Genomic DNA, 26,885 nt, shown 5'->3' with positions numbered 1-26,885 from the left:
TATCATTATCTTTGTCGATGGTTGCTTGGGGGGTTAGGGATAGAGCGAGTTGAGAAGAGTGCAAAATAAAAGTGAAAAGAAAGAAAGAGAGAGTGTCTACGTAAATATATATCTATGCTATCCTATGTCTGTCATATATGTATGTGTTTCTCTCTCTCTCTCTCTCTCTCTCTCTCTCTCTCTCTTGCTCTCTTTCTCTTTTTATCTGTATCTATGTGTTTGTGTATGAGAAGAAAAGAGACAGAGACAGAGAGAGAGAGAGAGAAGAAAAGTCGAGGCTACCGCGCGACGAGCAGGCGCGAATAAAGTCATCTTCGCTAATGCATCGATGCTTATCCCAGCAGCACCTTAAGCTCGTCTCAACCCATTTACGACACACCGTTTGGCGCACCCACACGAGAAGGACGGAGTGCGAGGAGATGGCTGAAGAAAGGGAACGCGCCAAGGAAGGAGACTAAGAGAATGAAAAAGATGGAGATAAAAAATAAGAGAGAGAGAGAGAGAGAGAGAGAAAGAGAGAGTGTTGAGAGTAAGAGAGAGAGAGAGAGAGAGAGAGAGAGAGAGAGAGAGAGAGAGAGAGAGAGAGAGTAAGCGAGAACGATGCGGAGGCCTACACGGTGCATTGTTGCCGGCGAGTTCGCACTCTCAAGGCCCCACTTACAAAATGGCGTAATATGTCGCGCCATTATTCCAGCTCGCCCAAGGATCCCCCTTTCGTGTTGCACTGCTTCCTTGCGTATCGTCCTTAAGGCATCTTTACGGCGACTCCAGAAATGATTATACTTCGAAAAATTACGACGAAATATTATACATCCACGGGAATTTTTTAAACAAGAAAAGTGTATAAGTTTCGCACAAAACGTAATTACTTTTTTTTCTTTTTTTTTTTTTAAATAATACTTTATGATCGTTAATCAAAATCTAATTAATCAAAAATCATTTTTAACAACATTCGATCGATCATTAAGCATATCTATCGTAACGCGATCGGATCTTTTAAACGATCTATAGTAATAAAAATCTTGAACGAACTTTGTACTATAATTTAGTAATATAAATTTTTACAGTCCTTTATGTTTGTTGGAAAGAATGATCGATTGCATATGAAACGGCTGTATACTAAATGGTTCAGTTAAATTCGAGAAAGGTAAGGAGTAGGAAGAGAAAGGAAGGATAGCTAAGATTCGAAGAACGAACACCCACGCGCTCGGCGCCTATGAGCGTGGATCCTTCATGATTTATTTCGTCCTTCGTCGTGTGGGAGGACGCCCGAGGCATTTATTAAATGCGCCTTTAAAGTAATTTTAATCTTCGCGTCTTGACGTTCGATCGTCGTCATTATTCTTCTACGTAATGCTTATATACATATATACGTGCTTATGATATCTCGATCGACTCGTTAAACAATTGAAATGAAAATGAAGCGAGAATTTTCTAACGGCTCGTGAGTTGAATTTTTACGCGACATTTTCGTACCGTGCGTCGGATAATAAAATGGACTAAACTGGACTGGACTGGACTGGACTGGACTGGACTGGACTGGACTGAACAAAACGGAATGGAACGAAACAGAAATTTGTCCTTCTTCGACGATCACAATTTTCTTTTTCTTTCTATTACAGATGGAACTTTATTCCCTTCCCTTTTTGTTTCTTCCCTTTCTTATCTACGGTCAACTAGTTATGGATACTAGCGTATAATAGTGGTTTTAACTGCATTCACAAAGTGGTGTAATTTATTGCGTCATTATGCTCGGTCTAAGGAGCCGCTTGGAAAACGACGACAACAACGACGACAACAACGACGACAACAACGACGAGGACAACAACGACGAGGACGACGACGACGAAAGGATCTGGTGAGTCGCGTGCATGTAGACGTGATTTAAGTTAAGGAGGATGACTACCGTGTCGGTATTACGCCGTTTACTTCTAATACCAAAGCGGGATACATGTCGGGGGGACATTGTCGGTACTACAAATGTCTCGTTACTTTCGTTCGATCCCAGAAACACGAAATTATTTTCCAGAACATCGTAAAATACATTCCCCCGACGTCGATACCAAGAAAAATCTTTGCTCTCGATTAATTCGAACTATCCTAATACATCTACCAATCGTTTTACGATCTCTACGTTTGTATTCGATACAGGAGTACGATACTGTGGTTTGATCGTTTTAAACGTCGCAGAGTACTACATATTTCTACTAAGAAAAGATTTCTTGAGAAATTATTGTAACCGGAGACCACCATTTCTATCGGGACAAAGTCATTTTTCGCATTTACGTTTTAAAAGCGCATAGCATAGCTGATTGCGCGAGAACAACCCATAGAAACAACCCGTGGCATCTATCTATCTCCTTCTCTAATATCCAAGAAGACATACATACAAACATACATACATACATAAATACATATATACATACATACATACATACATACATACATACATACATACATACATACATACATACATACATACATATATACATACATACACAGATATAACTAACGCACTAAGAAGTAATCGGAGAAGGGAGCGTGGGATTTGAGAAAACGCGTTTCCTTCGCGCGTTCCTTTTGCGTAAGCTCGTAAACTTGTACGATCGAACGGCCACGGTAACGCTTATTAACTTGATAGTAGAGCGTATTCGCAGGTAATGATCCCCCGACGAGCATAAAATAAATTGGAAGTGCGATACGCGTGCCTGGAACAAGTGCTACGCCCTTTTACTCTCTCTCTCTCTCTCTCTCTCTCTCTCTCTCTGTCTCTCTCTCTCTCTCTCTCTCTCTTTCTCTCCGCTACTTCTTTTCTGCCTTCACTCTCTTATTTTTTTTCTTCTCTCTCTCTCTCTCTCTTTTCCTTAAACTTTTCTCTTCTTACATCGCTTCTCTTCTCTACGACGTTACGAGCTCGCACGTCGTTTAGATCCCTCGAACGATACGCATAGTTCGTGACTTACGAAATGATACGCGAAACGATCTAAGAAATGAACAAGGCGTTCGAATATTTCAGTAATATTTTCGGCTAAAAGAAAGTTATAAGAATAATTGCGTGCAGAAAACACGTTGCCAGATAATGATCTATCTACTGATCGTAATTCCATACAACGCACATCGTAGTTGGCAAGAGACAACGAGTAGTTACTTACGATTCGCGATAATTCTGAATGATACACTTAGGTCACCTGATTGGGTCACCTCGTTCACATCTTGTCCTCGATTTACAATTCTCATTTACTTTTAGAAATAATGAGGAAGAGTCAAAGGAAAAAGGAGAGAGTAAGAAAGAAAGAGAGAGCGAAAAAAAGAGAGAGAGAGAGAGAGAGACATGACGAAAACAGAAGTCTTCCGCTATCTCGACCGTAAAGAATTATGGGCTCTGCTCGTAAAAGGAACGAGCTTTGAAAGATGAGAAAAGCGAGGAAGTTATTAATCCGAGCGAGGAGCGTTACAATAAATACGCCGCTTAGGAAATCCCGTTTATATTCAGCTCGGGGCGCTACGAAACGACCAAACGAGATCGCTCTTTCGCGATATCGTTCGAACGCCATGCTCTTTTGACACCCACGCTGGCCGACCTTTTCGTAACGACGATTAAGATCTGGGTCGTTCGCTCCTCGTTGAAAGAGTTCGCGATCGTGACTCTTCCTTCTTTTGCAGAAGCGAGAAAACGATCGTAATGAACACTAAGCAAATTAGCCGCTATTCTCGAACTTCTGATATATTTGAGAATCTTATATTTCATTCAAGTGTTATTCAAGGTTCTACGATTACAAATACGTAATACAATGTATATACGTAAAGATCAAAGTATATTATTAAAGGTATAATAAATGGATTATAGTCTTTTGTTAACACGATAAGAATGTTAAAGAAATTGAAAGTTCGATAACCCTTGGAGCTCCATCACCCACCCTTCTCCCCAACCCCCTAACCCCCGATAAAAAGTGAGGAAAGTAGTTAACACGGAAAAAAAGTTTATAGGACAATGCCGGTGAATTTTCATAATCAGCGAAAAGCTTGTTTCGCGAATTTAGTTTTAAGTCGTGTGCCTCCGTACAATCAACCGAAGAAAAACTTGCTTACGACCTATCATTAAAGGGCTGGCTCCGCTGAATCGCCATTACGATGGTCGAGAACGATAAAGACCCGTAAGCTCGAACTGAAGCCGAAGTATAGGTGTACCAAGTAAAGGTGCTGCGAGAAAATGATCCTCGGTCGTTTCGCTTTTGCTCTATACTATGAGCGATCATTTTGAAAGACCGTTCATTTAGAGACGCGCGGAAGCACGCTAAAGTGCGGGCACATTCGTCCATATTACTTATGCGGGCCAATACGGATACTGAATCATTTTAAAACAGATCGATGGATACTGGATAATGAGGATGACGAAAAAAAAAAAGAAAAAAAAAAAAAGAAAAACAAAAGAAAAGAAAAGAAAAGAAAAAAGAAAAGGAGAAACAGTTTCCGAAGTAGTTATATGATTCATCCTTTCTTTTAATCACTTTTTCAATTTAATTTAAACGTAGAAAATGAAATAAAATGAAACGTTTGATCGAGGAAAATATCAAGAAATCTTAGAACGTATCTAACGACTTGATTAACGATCACGGTTTCCCATTCAACGTCAGACATTCGCCGATTATCCAACGAAGAAGATTCATGCAAGCCTTAACACCTGACAAAAAGAACAACTAAAGAAATGGCCATAAATGTCTTAGGCATTCGCCTCTATAACGAGAATCGCAATCAGAGCAGGCAGCATAATCGGGCAATTATCGCGAGTGCTTCGGCTCGGGTAGTGTTCCAATGGTGTATAGTTTATCATGGCGTTAGTTTCTAGTATCGGTAATCAAGGATTTAACCGCGCGTAGAAACGGATTTAAAACCAGTCGAGGAGCCGAGAAAAATGTCTTCCAACTGAGGGAGAGACCGGAACGATTGGAGAAAATGATGAACGTTCTCTACCTGCACGATGCGACTCCTCGACGATACTTTCGTTCGTGTATCTAACATAAGCACATAGTCATTTGCACGAACAAATCTTTACACGCGCGGTACTACGAAGGCGAACTCGCGTGATACAATCCTTTCAAAGTCTTGTCCTTCGTAGATCTCACGCGATGATCTACGAAATAAAGACGTTTATCTTATCCCATACTCTGGGCATACCCTTCTACTTTATTTTTTTTTTCTTTTTTTTTTTTTCTTCATTTCTTTCTTCTCGAGATAAACAGAAGATCGTTCGAGTTATCGAAACGACTGAGACGTTGCTACTTTGACATTATTGAAAAAAATTTATGAGAACAATTAAAAAATTTTTCGAAATAGATCATCGACGAGATCAAGGTCGTATTCACGCACGTCGATTCTCAAAATGAAGTCTGGTGCATACATCCTGCATGCACGTAATAAATATAGCTATTAAAATAATTGATCCGATCGTTTCCCGATGATTAATATCTACAGTGCCCCTCTATTTTGCATAATATCTGCGAAGATTTCAAACCGGAGTCACCGATCTCGATACGAATCACGAACGAATCGTCGTACCAATTGCTTCGATATGATTGCATGATAGTTCTTTAAGTTTTCTTTGTTCGTTGTAGAAATCGATATTTCTCCGTTTTATCATGATAGATTGACTTGTAATCTTTTTCTTTTTTCTTCTTTTGTATCTTCATTTTACATGCTAATACATTTAAATTGCGATTGAAATTTTTTGATCCTTTCGGCATTTTACACTGTTCGAAATAACCTAATCAAGAGTTAGTTTTCTTAACGATCATTCTCACTGGCCTTAACATCTAGAAATATTGAAAACGATCTCGTTAAGATTGATTCGATAGCGAATAACACCAGGTGCGAACGAAACATCGACGCGCTTTCTGACTTGGTACATTTTTTTTTTCCTCTCAAAAACCGTGACTCTCCTCCTCCTCATCATCGTCGTCGTCGTCGTCGTCGTCGTCGTCGTCGTCGTCATGTCGTTCTCGAACAGGGGCTACTAGCTGGCACCGTCATTATTGTCTCTCGTTGTTTTTCGAAATGACGCGCAAGCACGTATTACTCACGCGCGCGCACACGCGTGTGTCCGTCGCGTCTTAATCTACGATCAGGGATCTCGTAAGTCGAGTCGCTAAACGTGGCTCGCTCGATCGCAATTTTCGATGGTGTCGCTTATATGTTGGCATACGTCCTGCTATAGCGTCTGTGTTATAACGTTCATGTGCATCTGCGTACACTGTCGCGATTCAACTTATGATCTATCTAAATTTTTAATTAAAATACATGTAAAAACGTAAAAATAAAAGATATATTTACAACGTAAAAAAAAAAAAAAAGAAAAAAAGAAAAAGACGTAGAAAGAAAGATAAAAGGACAAACGAAAATGTAAACGTAAAAAACTTTCGAAAGGAAACGACGAGATTCACTGATCGCTCTCGACTTAATTAAACGACTCCAATCTCATTTAATTCACGATCGAATGGATCGCGACTAATTAAGACGTAGGTACTTGAAATTGGCGCGAATTAAGGCCTCGTGATATGAGCCTCTCCGATTCGTTCGGGGAAGTCATTCGATCGTTGCCTTCTCCTCGACGAGTACACGACGCGAACATCGTTCGTTATTGGCGCGTGAAGATCAAATAATAAATTAAAGCTTACGAGAAGTAACTCGTTAGGAAACATTCATCGTTTCCGTACGACCAATTACAAAAATTCTTTTACCCCGATCCGATCGATTCTATCGTGCGAGTTAATGAATCGAAGACACGTTTTACGTCTGATTAATTTCTGACAATGTTATCTATCGGTAAAGAAATCGTTTAGATAAAAGAAAAAAATTAGAATGTCCCTCCTTCGAAATGGTATTTATTAATTATGGAAATATTCGTTTAGTCGACGATCAACTATAAAGATCGATCGTTAAGCTCGTAAAACGTACAGACTATAGATTTTATATTATAAGTTGTTGAATCGGTCGTCAAGCAGAAGAGAAAGAGAGAAAGGAAGAGAAAAGAAGAGAAAGAGGGAAGGAGAGCGGGTGATGCAGGACAACCGTAGTCCCATATCGAGGCACGCACCTGTACCGATCCATCAAGAAGAGCGATCACCGCGCGATAGGAAACGCTTGGGACATCGGGTGCCAAGCTGCCTGCGGGCACACCAGAATTTGTTGCTTTAATTACGTCGATCCGACGATCCATATCGTTTCGATTCTCTGGAGGAGAAACGGATCTATATTCGTTATCTACGTTCTCTTTTTCTCGTTTTTTTTCTTTTTTTTTTTTTTTCCCCTTATAACTTCGTTCTTATAAGACAAAAAACATTCAGTCCGCAGTTTCTTACGTTTTAACATCGCCGTACAAATTATTTTACGGGTATACAATTTTTGCGATTATCTTATAAAAAAGAAAAAAAAAAAATAAAAAAAAAAGGAAGAAAAGAAAGGAAAAAGAAAAAAGAACTTTCACGTTCTCTTCTTTCATATATATATATATTTTTTTTTTCTTCCTCCTTGTTCTTCTTTCCTCTTAGGAAAATTACATCGACTCGTTGGTATATCAGCGGTCGTCTTTAAGTTTATTCGATCACTCACCGAGTGTATCGCTGCCATCTTAAATTGCCACCGTCGTATTTGTGCCGCTAGAGAATTAATAAAGCGCTTAAGGCGTACCAAATGTATCTGGTTTCTTTCCTCGATACCAGTTCGTCGAACATTAATACAAAAATTGCACCTGGAGGATGGAGAAACGTGGTCGATGCACATGACACGACACGCATTAACATACGATATTAGCGAACGATAGTCGACTCTTCTCTTTCTTCGTTCGTCCGTTTCTACCATCGACAACGACGTTCCCGCATTTGATTTTGTCGACGCGCGAAAAAGGGCTGGTTTCCCTCGAAAAAAAAAAACCGATATCCCTTATGCCCTCGTTAAGGGCTACCGCAGCTGCCAGACGATCCATGCATTCCGTAACTTTATATGGTAGCACATCTTATCTCAACTTTGAAACAGGCCCACATCGTTGGTTGCATCCTAGTCGATTAATTTTGATGCCAAATAACTTCGAAGAGTTCATTTTATCTAAACGTCGATCGACCTTAAATATCAATTTTCTTTTTCCTTTTTCTTTTTTATGATATTCATATCTTTACGATATATCGAAAAGTTAATCTCTACATTTTTACTGGTTTAATCATAGACTGTTTACTGCATGCCAGGAAACGGAAAGAATAATCATCCGTAGGAAAAGAAGAGTTATCTCGATATATCTCTCCTCCTTCCCTTTTCACATTTCTCTCACTCTCTCTCTCTCTCTCTCTCTCTCTCTCTCTCTCTCTCTCTCTCTCTCACTCATACTCTTCCTCACTCACTCACTCTTCCTGTCTTTGATTAAAGATCGGTACGAGTTAAAGACGTCGGAGATTCCACAAGGCAAGGAACACTTCGTAAATGATCCAGCATTCCAACGATCGAGTCTTCTACATCAGAGTGTTCATCGTGTGAATAAAATAAAAAAAAAAAAAAAAAAAAAAGTCGAATTCAAAGGTACCGCCTTTACAATGGCCAATCATCGATAATGTCGCCAATGAAAATTAAGACTTGAAAATAAATGTCGATTAATGTGTTCATTATACTTTCGTGCCCATATATCTTTGTAGCCCATTAAAGAATGTAAATAGTATGATTGGGAACACGGACTTAATGAATTTATGTCTACAATTTCTAAAGAGTACAACGCATTCTTTGATCATACAGTTTATTTCTTTAACCACTTTGTCTTGCTGAATATTAGAAGACATGTGAAAGATTAGATCGTCATAACTTTATGACGGTTTTCAATAATAAAGCAAGCTGTTGACCGTCAACGAGGAGAAATGATGGAGGCGTTTGTTAAAGAGAATTTTATTTACCAGTCGATCCCGGAAGACAAAAGGGGCAACATGTAGCACAATGAGTGAATTAATCGCGATCGTTAAATTCTTTTCTTTTCTTTTTTTTCCTTTATTCTTCAGTTAGACTCGCCGGGTGAACTCTTTAAATCTTAACCGTTGCAATTGATGCTTACGATATCTAGAAACAAGGGCTTATCGCGATTAAAACGGTCACTTAACGCACTCCCAGGGAGAAACTTATCTTCGTTGAACTTCATCGCGATTTATAAATTCGAATATCCTTGCAGGACGATTTAAATCACGCGTATCTCTTTATCAAGTTAAAACGATGGAGTAAGGGGAAGGGGAGAAGAGGGAAAGAAAAAAAAAAGAAAAAAAAAAGAAAAATATTCGCTCGATCTTTCAGAAAAGATAAAGATCGCGAAGGTAACGTCTAGTCTTAACGCAAAGCACGCAATGTCTTACTATGGTAACAAACCCTTATATATTTCTTTGGCATACAAAATATAAACATTTAAACGATATACTCGATAAATCTGCAATAGTGAAAAATCGTAAAGAGTTAACGAACGATCGGAGAGTTATAATTTACGATCATTTCTCATTGCTTTTAATAGTCTCTATCTCGATGAACACCATCGACAAACTTAACACGCACTAAATATCTATTTGAGATATCTTTTCGTACATTTGTCACACGTAATTACCTTCTCGGCAAGGATATCATCCTTACATTTCTTCACATTTTACCGTGAAGAGATTGGCTAAGAGAAAAAATATATCATTCGACAAACGTTATCTTTCGAATAAAGGGGAAAGACCTGTTTATCAGAACGTTCGAGTAATTTCGGTAGCCATGGGTCCTCCTCTTCCTTTCTCAATGATGGCACCTCGTACCTTTTTCTTCTTCTTCTTCTTCTTCTTCTTCTTCTTCTTCCTCCTCCTATTCCTCCTCCTCCTTTTCCACCTCCTTCTCTTCCTCTCTGCGCTCTCGTCGGCCGCTGCCGCGGCACGATAATTACGTGTAATTAGCGAGGCGGCGCAGCTACCCGCGGCGATACGTTTCACGTGTAGTCATTACGCCTTGCACGCTCCTATGCGTACGACTATATTTCTTGCGTACTGACAGCACGAGGACTGCCCACTGTGGCTACGACCCTGCCGCCTTTCATACGACCCCCTGACTGTTCATGCACGAAGAGTCGAGATTCCTAGCTGCTAGAATATAACTATCTATCTATGTGCACATATACGACACACTATACACCGCTTAGTATGGATTCCTCGAAAAGATCATCCTTCCTTCTCCGAAACCAAAATTATTTCTAGACCTTGGCGCAAGCTCAACGTCTTGAATATTTTCCCAATCACGAGGAAACTCAGTGGACCCCGTCGCTTAATACGATTCTCGCTCGTAACGGAAAAAATAAAAAAGAAAAGGGGGTGGGGAAAAAAGAAAAAAAAGAAACCAATACAATATTTCACATCATTCTACGAGCCATTTCATGTTCTTACATACGTGTATATATATATATATATATATATATATATATATATATATATATATATATCATTTACCTGACTGTTCCTCTAATTATCTTCGATCCATAATCAACCGGAAATGGAACGTATCTATAAATGTGTATATATATATATATATATATATATATATATATATATATATATATATACATGTATAGATAATTAATTTATTTATCAGAGATCATGACCGTAATTAATTAGGAATGTCTCTTTAAAAATTATTCATAGTGCGTGACCAATCGCATATTACCACGTGAACTTCACGCAACCCTGGTGGTAAGTTGCTACTTCTCCTTTATACCTCGCCGGTTCTAGTTGCTACTTCGCTTTAGAATGAAGAGATCGCTATTTTAAGAAGAGCAAGAGAGAAACTACTCGCCGAGCTTAATTTATCGTGCAACAGTGTGAATCTTTCGTATTTCGTATCTCTTCATTTCTATTTCCCTTTCTCTCTCTCTCTCTCTCTCTCTCTCTCTCTCTCTCTCTCTCTTTTCCTTATTTTCTTTTTCTCCTTTTCTTCATTGCTTCTTCTTTATAAATAAAAACATTTGATTTGTTTGAAACGGTAAAAGTGAAAGAAAAAATTAAATAAGATTCGATGGAAAGTCAATTCATCTTGACAAGCAAATACTTCAATATAAATTTCAATGTATCTCCTATGAGAATTTACTAGACACTCGTGAACTATCACTGGCGTTCCTCGATCTCGGTCTCCAAGCAGTAAGTGTCGCATTCTTCAGTGCCTCGGTACGCGACTATGAATATTTCTCTACTCAGGATATTATTTATTACGTACCATCGACTACGTATATATTCGCCAAGCTGCGATCTATAATACGAAATATCTCTCTCTCTCTCTCTCTCTCTCTCTCTCTTTCTCTCTATCTCTATCTTTATCTCTCTTCTAGCATCATGTAATGGCCATGGTCACCAAACGAGTTTTATTCATATCTCGAAAATGAATGATCTCGTAAAGTTATTTGACACTTTCTTGTATTACGTATTGCCACAAGTCGTACATCCAAATTTCTATCGAACGGATAACGAACTATTAAAAGTTATCATCGTATCTATCGTCCGTCGTTTGGAAAAGTTGAAGGAAAAGAGAAAGAAAAGAAAGAAAGAAAGAAAAAAAGAAAAATAGACAAGAAAGACAAAAAAAAAGGAAAAAAGATGTGTCTTCGAGCAACACCTTAAACATCAATCAGTCGTGATAGACAGCCATCGTTAAACGGTATAACGTCGTGAGGTAACTGCAAGTTGTATCTTTCTCTGATTTATTAGTCGTATTATGGCGACAAAGTGTTTCCTGTCGAGCGGATAGAAACGATAGGAAAATCTTTCTACGTAGAAGTTCATTTGACGAAACCAATCGTAAAAGTTCATTTACGAAAGAAAAAAGAAAAATGAAAAATGAAAAAGGATCTTCTTCGATCTTTGTACGCGAAGGTATTTTTTTTTAAATCGTAATAATATTATTATTGTCGTTAAATGAAATTCCATCGACCTAATTTGAAAAAAGAAAAAGAAGATTTATCAAGGTTTGAGGATAGAACGGAGAATGAACTGTGCGTCTTCTTGATCCCGTATTCGTGACGTGCTCTTTTCCACCGTTCTCTTCGTCCCAGTCGTTGGACGGATTCCAGGGAGTGCAAACTCGGGTTAAAGGCGGCGTCTCTGGTTGTTCCGCGACTTGTAACAGTACGATGGAATGTGCGGCCAGTTCCACCGATACGGATCACGTTTTTATCTCTCGCGACGATCATCTCTTTTCCGCCCTCGCGTATGATGCTTTGGAAACGGGATGAAGATGTTTTTGCAAAAAGAAAAAGAGAGGGGGAGGGAGAGGGAGAGAGAGAGAGAAAGAGAGGGAGAAAGGGAGTTCAGATAAATAAATAAATAAATCAATAAATAAATATTTACTTAACGTAGTGATAAATGAAAGAAAAGAAAAGAAAAAAAAAAACTAGAATCTCTAAATTATAAAAATAATTCTAAAATTGTATAGATAGTGAAAGAGATAGAAGATGAACAGGTTTGATCAATCGAACAAGGAACGAAGAAGCATCCTTTCTCAACTAATATTTTTTATAGCAGAAGTTGTTCCCATAAAGGAGAATAAACGGATCGTGCGTGCTAGCAAGTCGTTTCCTTTCTAAATCTTCTTCGGAGTATAACCGGCCGCGAAAGGGCGTTCACTCCTCGACAAATTTCATAACGAGATTTATGAACTCAACGCGCCGCGAGTATCGGCAAGAAATTCGCTATGGTGACCATAGCGATGTTTTACGATCGTTGATTGTCGAAATTTTATGATCGTGAACCGAATCGTTATGGTTTACGTCACGAGGGGCACGATGGTCTTAAAAAGGACGAACGGGACGATCCAAAAATGTTAACCTCAAGTACATCAAAAGTTCGGCGATTCTTTGAAATAATAATATCAAAAAAAAAAAAAAAAATAAAAAAAAAAAGAGAGAAGAATAAAAAAAAAGAGAGAAAGAAAAATAAAAAACAAAAGCAAGAAATAAACAAATATAATTTTATACCGCTTGAAAAATTGATTGTGAAACTCGAAATAAGAATAAAAAAAAATCTTTAATTAAACAATAATGCTTATAGCCTGGTAAAAAACGTAAGAGTAACTTCATCTACATCAACCTATCCTCATATTTCCTTACTCTTTTTATCCTTTACTTTAACGTACGTTAAGTAAATTAATGATGGTCTTAGACTCACCACGTGACCTTTCGCACGTGACAAATCGCAGGATGTTTTTCACAAGCGCGTACCTACCGCAACTCTTTTTGAATTTGTTTCGCGTTAGCAAGTAAACGCGTTTCTCAAGTTTACTTTTAATAAATTCATTTAACGAGGTGGTTCCCGTTCTCTATGAAAGATACGGTTACAACCAGGACGAGTTAAATTGCGTTTGGAATGAGACAACGGCGTAAAACATCTCGGTCCATGTATGTACGTACGTACGTACTTATATATGCATATATATGCTACGACTACGATATACGTTACGACTGTAATCCTTCTAAGAATTCTAGCAACCGTGGAAGGTCCTCTTTTCTGCATCAAAATAGATTTCCTGCGGTGAAGATGAAATGACGGCGCGTCCGCGCTCAAATTAATCACGGTCTGATAATTAATTAATTTTCGTTGTCAAACGAAAAAAGAACAATCCAGTCGGAACATAAGTTAACGTAGGATAACAGGTAACTACCTTCGTAACGTTAACCTCCTGTAGTTATAAATATATGGTGGCTGGAGATCGAATGCTAAGAACAGCACGGATAAATCGTAAATGGTTTTCTACGATGTCGACTTGAAAATTAGTACCCGATTTTTTTTCTCATTAAATCGTTACCGTCAAACGAACCTGTCATTTTCTCGTTTATTTTTTTCTTTTTACTTTTTTCTTTTTTCTTTTTTCTTTTTTCTTTTTTTTTTTCTTCTTTTTTTCTTTTCTTACTTAAATTGATATTACGTAAGGAGTGATCTCGATAGGGAACGTATACGTAACACATTATTTTAAACGTTCGCCGATGAACACACCACCGGTACATAAGTATTTGAACTCGATCGATCGAATTAAAAAATTCCAAATGTAAAAATGTCTTAAAATATCTTAATAAATAAATATAATATAGTTTTTAATATTATCTAACTATTACTGAATATATCAATTTATTGTTAAAATTGAAGCGTGATGGTTTAATGTAAAAATTAATGCATCTTTTTTCAAACACGTGACACAGGCGAAATATTCGTTCATTTAGTATGATTTTTATAAGCTGGATTAAAAATTTTTAATATCTTTTTAAAAATTGACGAGTTATTTTAATGAAATAATAATTAATTTTTTATATAGAATTTTTCTAAAACTTCAAAGTTAATTTTAAAAGAAGATACGAAAAATTTCCTTAATGATTTTTTATATACTTAGTTTTTATTCTGGGAACATTAAACTTTACATTAATTTCAAAATTCATTATTATTAAAAATAAACTTTTTCATATCGATATCTATTAAATCTCTATTGTTTCTAAAATATCTATCGATCTTAAGAATGAACAAATTAATAAGATCGAATGGAATTTGTAACGAGCAAAAAAAAGAAAACGTTATAAATATATATAAAAAAAAAAAAAAACTTAATTGATACTAAACGAATCACATTATGCAGAATTATCGAACGTAAATATATGCACGTGTATTATATATCCGATATAGATTTAATATAACGTGCGAAAGTAACTTTTTTTTCATGTTTTAGGAATCACGTAATGTAGTGTGTTTTAGTTATATAAAAAGCAAACAAAAAAATAAAAAAAAAAAAAAAAAAAGAAAAACAAACAAAAAAACTTTGTACAAATACGAAGTTATGATTTTTTTTTCTCTCTCTTTCTCTCTCTCTCTCTCTCTCTCTCTCTCTCTCTCTCTTTTAACGGCCATATACGTGAAACACTGCACGGTGCGACACTGTGACAAATGCGACATCATCCTTTCAAGATACTGTAGAATCTTGACATTTATTCAGCATTAACTGGTATTAGCGACATTCAAATGTCATGCAAAGTCTCGTTATTCATTTACAGACCGACTCTTTTCCATACGCGCTTAGCCGACGGACGCTGAATTTGCATTACGATAAATCAGAGCAATTTCTGATCGTAAAAGTAAAATATAAACGTTAGCGCTACTTTTTACGATCGAGCGTGCCTCGAAATCGAATAACTTTCGACGATAATGAATCGAAGTTACGCTTAGATTTCAAATATACATACATATGTATATAACTATTATACATATTAACGCAATCGAATCGAGTGATGTAATAAGATTTTATTCATTCCCGTTAAACTTTTCGCTATCTCATTCTTATTTCGAAGAATGCGATCCAGTCGCTTTTTCTTTGATATACAACGATATATCGAAGTTTGTTAATGCATTCTATGATCGCATTACCCCACAAAGTCGTCCATCGTCTTAGAAGGCAACACAGTCTTTAAATTTACTGTCTTCGCTTAGGCATCGTAAAATTCTAATTGTACGACGAAATTAGATCTCTTAGACCGCCGCAACTATTAATTATCCTTTCGAGTGTGTTACGTTCTAATGAAGGAAAAAAAAAAAAAAAAAAAAAAAAAAGAAAAAAAAAATACAAGCCTACTATGTTTTTCACACGGGAACGTCGTTAAGTTAAATTCGAAATATGTTTAGTGGACAAAGTAAAGAATGATCGAGTGGTATAAATTTTAAAGAGAATTACGTCGGTAGAAGTTAACCATAGATCTTTTATTGGATTATAGTGCAAAAGAATATGATCATCTTGCACGGTACTTTAACGAAAGATGATAAGATGAAAGGAACATCCGATTCTTAAACGCAATGGTTTTCATTTTACGCCCATCGTATTTCATAATATAATTATCGTGTTCTATTACAAATCCTGCAGCATCATAATAACGGGAACGGATTTATCGTAACGGCTAACCCATAAAAGATAAACTTTACTACGGAATATTACATCTTAAAGCGGAATAAATAATAAACTAAGCTACCGTTTTAGCATACAAATTTTGTCTTCGATACGCCTTCGACAGAACTCGACCCATTGTACGTTATCTGTTCTACGTAAAAGCACAAAAGCAAATTGTACAATCATTCTTGAATTTATTGTCTATGGGATTCCGCATAAAAATAAATCATTCCAGCGAAATATTGTTCTCGATGATCTTCGAAAGGAATATCGATGTAGGTAAATATCGATGAACTTTATTTTCATTTTCTAAAATATTATACATTCCTTAAGGATTTTGGAATAAATATCGATAAACAAATATATCGATAATAAAGAAGTATCATTTGATTTTTATTTTTCTCTCTTTCTCTTTCCCTCTCTTTTCTACTTTTTTTTGTTTTTTCCTTTTTTTACTCTCTTTAAATCTATCGTCAGGTGAGAGTACGCTGTAACGTGAAACACGACTCGAAATGTAGGTACCGCAAAACGCTCGTAAATTCGTGCAAAAGAATTTACCATAGGTTCTTTTTCTCTTTCTCGTTCTCTAACATTGAGCGACGAGAAATCGCGAAGTCGTTTGTAAGTTGCCCACGTGAAATTCCAAGCCGCGCGCGACCACTGCGATGGCGGTAATGGCGACGGTAGCAGAGAACGATTACGTTTTATAATTCAAGACATTTTAACTATCCGACGATATTGTTAAATAATAAAATCACGTAAATATATAAAAGGAATTCTTTTTTTATTCGTTAATTCAATCACATCCTTTCTAGCATAAATCGAGATATCCTTCGTGTCACTATCTTTTTTTTTGTCTTCTCATTTTTTCCTTTTTTTTTTCTTTTTCTCTTCCTTTCCTTTTCTTTTCAATTTTCAATCAATCTTTTACTCTTTCTCTTTTTTTTTTGTCCTTAAGTATTAAGCAAGAATACAATGAAAATATCGGCAGGTTTTAATTGCAAAAGCGACGAAAAAAAAAAAAATAAAAAAAAAAAGAAAGAAAAAAAGCGTAAAAGATGTGAAACGCGCTAGATAGAAATTCCGCTAAACTTTTTAACGCGATCGACATCAAAAATTGTATATCAAAACTGTATACCAGAACTGAGATTCTACTATTTAATCGGCTTATTGAGAAGATACAGACGTATGATACAGACGAGAAAATTTAAGTGCGAATTCGTTTAGACTGTTTAATTTTTTTTTTTTTTAACTTTCAATTAGCTCCTCGTGAATTATATATCGATATATTCAATTATAGTGGTATATAGAGAGATGATAAAAGTATTACAATAGTGAATATTTTTCATGTGTCAAATATATCAACTCAAAATTATCTCAAACAGACGTATCTTGTGCTTCCGCATTTCTTTAGAAAAGCAAAAAGAAAAAGAAAATGAATGAGACGAAGAAGGAGAAGGAAAAGGAGAAGAAGAAGAAGAAGAAGAAGAAGAAGAAGAAGAGAAAGAAGAAAAAGAAAGACGATTTATATCTACGTAGCCCTTATACTCGGAGCATCTCTTACGAGGAAATAAAAGGGACGCTTTAACGTCGAACGCCTACGGGTTCGTTATTTTTGTTGGTCTTTATTTATACAGCCTTCCCTACGCTGTAAACGTCGGTTGCACAATGGTGAATTGATAATGTTAAATGTAATAGGAGAAAGAATGAAAGAGGAGAGAAAAGAAAGGTGGGGGAGTGAAAGAAAGAGAAAAATTGAAAGAAAGAGAGAGAGAGAGAGAGAGAGAGAGAGAGAGAGAAAGAAAGCTTATACGTAATAATGCCATACGATATATCATGATTCAATAAATTATCGCCGAGTTGGCAATATTATCGCCACTTCTGACAATATTAGTTACCGCAGCGACTATAATCATTGCCAATCCGAACGATAATTCTTGCTAGAGTAGCGATTAATTATATACGACCAATGCAATATTTTATTAAGCCACTACGTACAATTATTTTTCTCCATTAATACGAAATGTTTGAGGTGCGATTTATTCTAAGAACGAAGAACGATCAAAACGAATACAACCTGCAAACCGGAAGCATCAATTATATTCCCTCCCCCCACCCCTTCCCCCCCCCCACGAAAATCGTTTTGATTACGAATGAGCAATCCTTTTTAGGCGACATAGACTAAACGCTGTTCTATGATTCACGAGCATATCGATTTTCACATTGAATGCGATGAGAAAATTATAATGTTTGTAACGTTTCAGCCAAAGCGACTCTATTAGGAGATACTACTCGATCATAGACTAAGATAACAACAATAATAATAATGGAATATCATTGTTTTTCAAAAAGTTTAGTGAAAAATATTCAATGTATTATGGTGTATATCTCGTTTCGTTGATTCATTTATCCTTTGGTTTACGTACGATAACAAATTCTCTTAAAATCTTATTTCTCTCTTTCATTAAAAACAAAAAAAAAGAAAAACAAAAATAGAAAAATGAAAAAAGAAAGAAGAAAAGAAAAGAAAAGAAAAGAAAAAAAATCTCGATTTCCTAAGCGATTTGCGTATTCATTGCGTATGTAAAAAGAATTATGAAATGTCTTACACCTTCTCGTTCCTTTCTCTCTTCACTGAAAGATGTTAATCGATAACAAGAGAAATAACAAAGTCCGACCGAACTCCAAGAAGTTTCTCAACTACGGGAACATCATAGAATAGAACCTCCTTCGTTATTTCTTATTCTGTTTACTTATATTTCTACTCTTTCATTCTCTCTCTCTCTCTCTCTCTCTCTCTCTCTCTCTCTCACTTTCTCTCGCTCTCTCTCTCTCCCTCTCTTTTCTTACTTTCTAATAAGAATAACAGTTGTCCAAGAGACAGCCATATATAGACGTCCAGCAACATAATTGGAGATCGAGATAGACGGTTTCGTGTGCGAGGTTAAGTCTTAATTGCCCGGCTCGACATGAATTATCCGGTGTAGACCCTGCTAAAAGGCTTCTATTGTCGAGCAAAGGAAGCAAAATGTGTTTGGCTATCTCGAGCGAAGAAACACCAACTGGAAAAGCGACCACTCTCGCATGGGAAACTCTTTATCTCTTGGAAAGGTGCAGGTCGTCCCTCCCTTCTTCCTCTTCTACCCCGTCCATCACTGCCTTGCATACGAACGAGTACGTTTCTTCCGCGTTGCATCCTGCACGGACAATAGTCTCTCTCTCTCTTTCTCTTTCTTTCTTTTTTTTTCCTTTTTCTTTCTTTCTTTCTTTCTTTCTTTCTTTCTTTCTTTCTTTCTTTCTTTCTTTCCTTCTTTCTCTACCTCTATGTTTTTTTTCTCTCGTTCTTAGCTACCTCCTTAGAAATACCTTCCTTTCGAAACACACACTCTTCTCTTCGCATCTCGTTACCTTAAATTAGATTTTATCCTTTTCTACGCTCTCCGCATAGATTACTTATCGTTAGTTTCACTTGTCGATCGTTATGCTGTAATTTAAAATAATTTTACAGAGAAATCGTTCACTTCCGAAAAGACTTAAAACGGTACATTTATAAACATAGATATATATATATATATATATATAATAAATATATTTAATAAATTTTTATATTAATATATAAGAAAATCGTATACGTAGACTCGAGTCGAGTATATATATATATATATATATATATATACATAATGCATACACATATTTCACATAGAGTTAAAAGTAAAATAAAAACGATTTATATGGTCAAAGAGAGTGGCAGCTTCTACGAAATCGCGGTATCTAATAACCGCCATGCTCCGTCGCACGTAACGACCGAACCGTTCGTCTTCTCCCAGTAGCTAAGAAAAACAGCGATGATCGGGTTGCATGCAGCAACAGTAGCGACAGTGAGAGAAACGCTAGGGTAAAAGGGGCCTAGCAGTCGCGATGTTTCGGTTATTAATTTTTATGACGTCCATGAAACGGCCGGCCGAACGGAAAGAAATACTCGCTTTGATAACTCGCATCTCGTTTCTTACTTTTCTTACATTTCCATCACGGTGAATCCTTTTAATGCGATGAATAATAACACGAAGGACCAATAAAGCAAATAAGCCTACACGGTGATAATCTTAATTTATTCGTAACTAATTCATTCTTCAAAATTCTCAAATACCTTTATTCATCATTCTTTTTTTCTTTTTTTTGTTTTCTTTTTTCCCCCCGAAACGATAAAAAAAAGCACCGGGTACATCCGCCAATGAAATTTCATTCATGCGAACGAACGTATAAATTATTACTATCGTAATATGCTTTCGTTACTTGTAAAATTATTAAGAGTTTTATTGTAATGTATGGGTGCACCTGCTTGTTCGAATCGTCCAACGGAACTTTGAGATAAAAAAAAAAAAAAAAAAAAAAAAAAAGCTTTTACGAATGCTGCAACATTTATTTGAAAATAATCTGATTTCTTTTTATTCCCCGAAAGAATACGATCGTTATTCGAGGATGACGTAGTCATCGATTTTAAGAAAGAAATTTTATATGAGAAGCAAAGAATCAATGATGATTAAGAATTGAAATGTGCGAAGGAAGAATTACGAGATGAAGATCTTCGTATAAGAAAGTATCCAATCGATTGGAACGAATTGAAGATGGTTATATCGGTGGACCAACATCTTGAGTTCATGACTAACCTATATCATATACGTTAAGTATGATACTAATAATCTATGACGTGCAAATCTTAACGTGACTAATCGTTCAATAACATATTATAGTCATATCAATTAATGGAACTGTCGTTCGGACATCGATCAACAGACTATCCTTTATATCAAAATTAATAAAAAAGAAAAAAAAAAGAAAGAAGAAGAGGAAGAAGAAAAGGAAAGAAAAGAAAGAAAAGAAAAGAAAAGGAATTCCAATGATCGTTACTATGAGGTTCATAGTGTTCGTAGCAATCTACCGAGCAACCTGCGCATACCGCACAGCGTGCTATCATGAATTCCTAAGCTTGCTTATAACGTATAGCAACGCCTCGATTGCGGTTTATCGAGAAGTAAGCCGCCAATCGAAAAGCCGTTAACTTTGCACACGGCCAACGCAACGCTCTTCCTCTTTCTCGGTCGCGATTGTGTCCGTGGTTATCGTTATCGGACGCAAAATAGAATGTGAAAGAAAGAGATTAATGGTCTTATAATGTTTCGTATTTCCTCATCGTAGAATTAACTTCTTATCTAAACACGAATATGATTCTCTTCTTAGACTTTGAAATCCTTCAAATCAATCGGATTTATTTTCTTTCGTTATATACCGTCTTCTGACATCTACGTGAAGAATGGCAATAAGAAAAGGAAAAAAGAAAAAAAAAAGAAAAAAGGAAGAAAAAAGAAAAAAGAAAAAAGAAAAAAGGAAGGAAAAGTAAAATAACATCGACAAAGCGATAAAACGCTCGATAGTAATTCTATTTCTTCAGAGAAGGAGTACCTATGTTCTTTTTTTTTTTTTCCTTTTTCTCTCTTTTTTTTTTCACATTACGAGGATTTATCCACGATCTCACGTGGTACTTCAATGCACAGTAAGATCCACCAACAAGATCTACGAGCCGTCCATTAGCCAATGAAAGTACACGGATGACACGTTGGTTTTATATCGCTCGACGGATGACCCCTACGTGGGTCATGACGATTTATCGGCGACACGCTTCGTCCACATTCGATGTCGAATTAATTTATTACAATAAGAAATATATTGCAAATAGCTGACACTTCTTTCGAGAGTTGATTTTTGATTTCGAAAGTTCAATTAGAGAAAAAGAAAATTTATAAGCCGGAGGAACGCATTTTACCCGCATTTTCGATAAACGCCCGTATTAAATATACATACATACAAGCTATATACATACTATATATGCAGGTATTTTATATTTCAAACGTTTTTAAAAATCTTGCTATCGAACGAAAGATAGATATACTCTTGAATGCGTTCGTCGATTATATCGCAAATATATATATATATATATATATATATATATGTGTGTGTGTGTGTGTGTGTATATGTATATAATACTTTATAACATACTGTTCGACGATCAACGATGCATGTGCACACGGCGAGCGGAAGTCCTTGATGATTCAGGTCATCTATCTCATAACCGATCGATTCGCTCGCGTTTACATCGACGGTAAGGCGGCTTTGTCCATCGATCGACGACGTACTTATCGGATCGACAATCTCTCGATCACTCCCACACCTGGCGATCCATAGCAACGATCGCTGTTCGTTCATATCTATGAGAGACAAGTCAAACGAAACCGATCCACTCGTTAAGACTATCTCGAAAGACGTTAGATCCCATAAAAGTGATCTTTGACTTACAGGTGTCTTCTTCATGCCTTTTACGTTCTTATGGCGATGGCAAAAATGGCGAATAACGTACGCGGAGAACGACTGAAATGAAAAATCGACGAAACGAATTTAATTAAAAGTTACAGGCGTTAAGAACGTCGCCTTTTTTGAACATCAATTAACAGAAAACTTTGCTAAAGGAACATGCACTCGAAAATTCATAATCGCACGAGATCTTCGTGTTTCCGCAAACGCAATCGTGAATTTCATCGGTATATTAATCTTGAAAAATGTGAAAATTATTTCTATTTTATTTCGTTAAACGTAACGCACGCACGCGAGCGCTTAAATTTCTTAAAATGATTCATACCGGCAGATAAATATTTATCGTCCTTGATCTCGTGATAATGTTTACAACTCGAAATGTATTTGTAGTACCGTCCTACTTCCTTCCTACGTGACGTATCATTATCGCAAGCGACGAGAAAGCGAAGACACCTTAACTAATAATTCTGAAGAAGACAACTTTGATATATAGGGAAATGCATTATCGTTAACGTAGAAGATACAACAAACGTTTCTCCTTCGTCGTCGGACATTTAACGTCGAACGGTAAACATCGTTGCAGTGTGTTGGAAATAGAGAAACATAAAAATAGTAAGAGAGAGAGAGAGAGAGAGAGAGAAGGGAAAAGACCGTAAGAAACAGGAAATTATCGAAGACCTCAATGTCCAGTAGTTACGACGAATATTTTGCGGGCTAACCGACGACATATCGATTCATCAAAGCCATTTCACTAGATTTTTCTTACTTACCAAACGGAAACACGTTTCTCAGCGTGAAGCTATCGATGGTACGTCGAGCCGTAAGATTTCTAAGAATCCGGTAGGACACGCGGTACGTTTGAGAATGGACAGAAGCTTCTGCCCTTTTAAAAAGGGATATATCTCGTCGATAAGGATTTCAGATATGGTGGAAATAAGACGAGCGTCGTTTCCTTCTCTTTCTCTCTTTCTCTCTCTCTCTCTCTCTCTCTCTTTATATATATATATATCTTTCTCTCTATCTTTCATTCTTTCATTCGCAAGGAGGGTTGACAGGCTTTCGTAACTCAGCAACTTTTCCATCGACGGTATAAACCGCCATTAGCTTTTTACCCGGACATCACTATCGCAGAGACAATCGCTAAGTTTACGCATCCCCCTTGCACCTTACAAAACAATAAATAATGGACGTGCGAGCTTCCTGCTTGTCGGTTGGCTCGTGGCCGCTAACACGTTCGCTCGAAAGATCCAACGAAGATCCAATACGATAAACGGGAAAAATTTCAAAAGAAACGGGACTCGATGAAGAAAGAAAGAAGACAGGATCGACAAAAAAAAAAAAGAAAGAAAGAAAGAAGGTTTGTTGATTATCTAAAATCTTTTCAACTATGCGAACATATCTATACATACGACTTTATTAATTAGCTATTTAATTATTTAATCCTTCATAGTTCGAACGAAATATTAATACGCTAAAGAATTTTTTTATTAGCTATGAAAATTAATCTTAAGAAAAGAAAGATATATTAAAAGATTTCAAATTAATAATCAGCGGATATGCAGATACATAGATATAGATAAGTATATATAACTAATTTAAAAGATATACGTATATCGTTTCCGATCGAATGTTTTGAAAAGGAAAAGAGACAATGAACGGAAAAGATCGACGTTATCTCGTTGGAAGTGTTAACGAGCTATACGAGCTCTTAATAGCTACGCCGATATCGTCTTTGGTTACATTTTCCAAGCAGTGAGAGATCCGGCCTCCTCCGTTCATTGCGCCCTCAACGAACCGCAGCATTATCCTTCACCGTTCCCTTGGAATTTAGCTTTTGCCGCACGGCTTACTCGCGCGGTTACTCGCGCGGTACGCGTTTTCTTTTCTTTCTAAGTTTGTGCGTGTAAACCATCAAGAGAAAGAAGAAGAAGAAGAAAAAGAAGAAGGAGAAAAAAAAAATTGAAAAGAGAAGAAACGTGTCCACGCGTGTCCTATCTACCAGAGAGAATACCTATGTTAGATATACCTATCTATACATGTACATACGTAAATACTTAGTACAAAAGGTAAGTCGTAAGGATCGCAAAACTGAAGGCGTTGAACGCGTTCACGCGCCGATCGTAATTAAGCAACTAACAGAATGAGCGTAGGACGGTAGTAACTCAGGTAGATTAATCTTTCCTCGAAATTAACAGCGATCGCTTGGATCACCTTTATCACATACGAGCCAGTTCGCTCATAATTCTTAACTCTTACAGACTACCGTCTCCCACTCTCTTTCGTTTAACCTACTTCTTCTTCTTCTTCTTCTTCTTCTTCTCCTTCTTCTTCTTCTTCTTCTTTTTCGTCGTCGTCTTCTTCTTCTTCTTCTTTCTTAGCTTTGCGTCTTTCTTCCAACTGGATCTCCTTCGTGAAGGCAATCTTCGTTGATTTTATATATCCCAGAGGTAGAGAATAACTGAATCTTCAAAACATAACTTTAAAGAGAGTACTTATAACCGTTCGCACGTATATACATTCCTTCTTTTCTTTCTTCTTCTTTTTCTTCCAGAAAATGAGAGAGAGAGAGAGAGAGAGAGAGAGAGAGAGAGAAGAGAGAGTGGGAAAGATGTATAGAATGCAAGCTGCGCCCCGTTATAAACTGCTACGAATCGAGGGTACAAATGAGAACTGAATTAATTAGCAATACGCCGTACAACGTCGTCGACATTATTTTACTACGTATAAGTTCCGTTCAAAGGCTTTCGGTATATCTTTAATTGGACCCGATCGTACGGTGTATCATAGTTTATGGAGTAATCGTGCTCAACGATATTAGATTTTAAATGAGAATGCACGAACGTCTGATACAGGACCGTTCGATTAATGATCCTGAAAAACCAGATCCTAGAGAAAATTCGACAATTTAAAAGTTATTCGAATGGAAATAATAAAATACCGTCGTAATCCAATTTACTTTTGTCTCTCTTCTAATTACCGAATTCCAAGCGAATTTTTACGACATAAATCACATCTTATCTTTTTTTTTTTCTTCCTTTTTCTTTTCGTTTTATCCATACTACTCCATTAAAGTCGATACTCGTTTTTTCGAACTCCGTTCTCTCGTATTTTAAAACCGCATAATCTTTCGATATGTCGAAGTTAAGTAACTACTTACTTATGTTTATAAATCAAACGATCTAAAATAACATGTTGTTTCTCCATTCTCGTTGACTAAGGCCAAGATGAAAAGGGTGGCAAGGATATATTCGTTGCGTAAGTCAGAGAATCGAGGTATAAGTCACCCTACACGTTTATGGGGTTCTTCACAACAGGGAAATGTCAAGTGCCGGCGATGGACGGTAAATTTTCGTGGTTGAAAAAATTCGATGATTTTTCTAGAAAATTTATGACGCCGCCTTTACGACGTTTGTCGCCGTTTACCATCGTGTGAGGTAGGCGCAAGCTTCTCTCGCCACGATCTCTCCTCCCAACGATGATCTCTCGTCGTTCTACGTGAGCGAATAGACGTTTCTTTTATAGTCATAGGTTTTACAATAAATCAACGTAAACGAAAAACGAACGGCGAACGATTCTAAACACCGCGGAGTAGACCTTTCGATTCGTACCCAGTATGATCCTGGGATACTATCGTAAACCTTCCCTTTTTGGACAAGAATATTTAAAAGCTTACTTGATTTATCGACTATTTTAGAATCAATAGTCGATGAGGAAATATACTTCTTCTAATATCTTGCCGAAGTTCGATACGAATTATCTTTGAATAATTTCAAAAAAAATTTTTCTTTATTATATCTGCATATTTAAAAATACAAGAGATTATCGTTCGTTTTAATATACATTAATACGAATTTTATCTTTTGAGAAATAATAAAATTTTCATTTTCTTTCGATGATTCTTCATCGATATGACTTTAAATCAATTAATGTTTACAAACTTCTCTCAAGCTTGAGAAATAAGATGAACGAAGAAGTCACCGGTCTCGTAAACACCGCTAGCGAGCAACTTCCGCGAATAAAAAGTTGGAATCCGAGCGGACGTATAGATCGGGGATGGAATTGGTAAGAGTACGTAGCCAAAGGGAAAAGAAGATTATGATCATCGACATCTACCGTAAATGGAAATCGTGACTGTAGCATTATTGCTGAAGCTTCGTATCTATCGGCAGCGTTTTCGTATCTATCGACGTTCTCTCTCTCCGTTCTCAGTATCGATGATCGGCGACACGATGAAAAACGTTCGGCTTTTGCATTGACGCGAATCCGTTGATCGTTCATGACTGCGGCACCCGCGTCACGATTTACTTTCCGCAATATCTATCACAGTAATCTTCAAATCGTAAACGACACAAATTCAAAAAAAATAAATATATATATATATATATATATTTCTTATTGCGGATATGTAAATATATTTTTCATATTGCGGCATTTACATATTCGCAATAAGAAAAATAAACAAGAATAAATTAATTTCATTGAATTATCAAGATTTCATATAAATATATCGTAACTCGCGATTCGTTATTATACTGATCAAACGATTAAAGTCGTAGCTACGAAATTAAAATGCATCC

At 36.6% G+C, this 26,885-nt stretch overlaps 1 protein-coding gene and 1 long non-coding RNA gene across 4 annotated transcripts in view; one reads left to right on the top strand and one right to left on the bottom strand.

Annotated features, from left to right (window-relative positions):
• Positions 1-26,885, bottom strand: part of MESR6 (misexpression suppressor of ras 6) — a 450,575-nt gene that overhangs the window by 370,633 nt on the left and 53,057 nt on the right. The window lies entirely within an intron of this gene.
• Positions 1,270-26,885, top strand: part of LOC118441528 (uncharacterized) — a 76,863-nt gene continuing 51,247 nt past the window's right edge. Inside the window, exon 1 of the long non-coding RNA XR_014981845.1 lies at positions 1,270-1,858. This is a non-coding gene — a long non-coding RNA (uncharacterized LOC118441528). The remainder of the gene's footprint in view (positions 1,859-26,885) is intronic.

This window comes from Vespa mandarinia, chromosome 2, assembly GCF_050613455.1.
Source record: "Vespa mandarinia isolate Hongniang chromosome 2, ASM5061345v1, whole genome shotgun sequence".
Lineage (NCBI taxonomy): Eukaryota > Metazoa > Arthropoda > Insecta > Hymenoptera > Vespidae > Vespa > Vespa mandarinia.
This window is presented reverse-complemented; position numbering and strand designations above follow the sequence as displayed.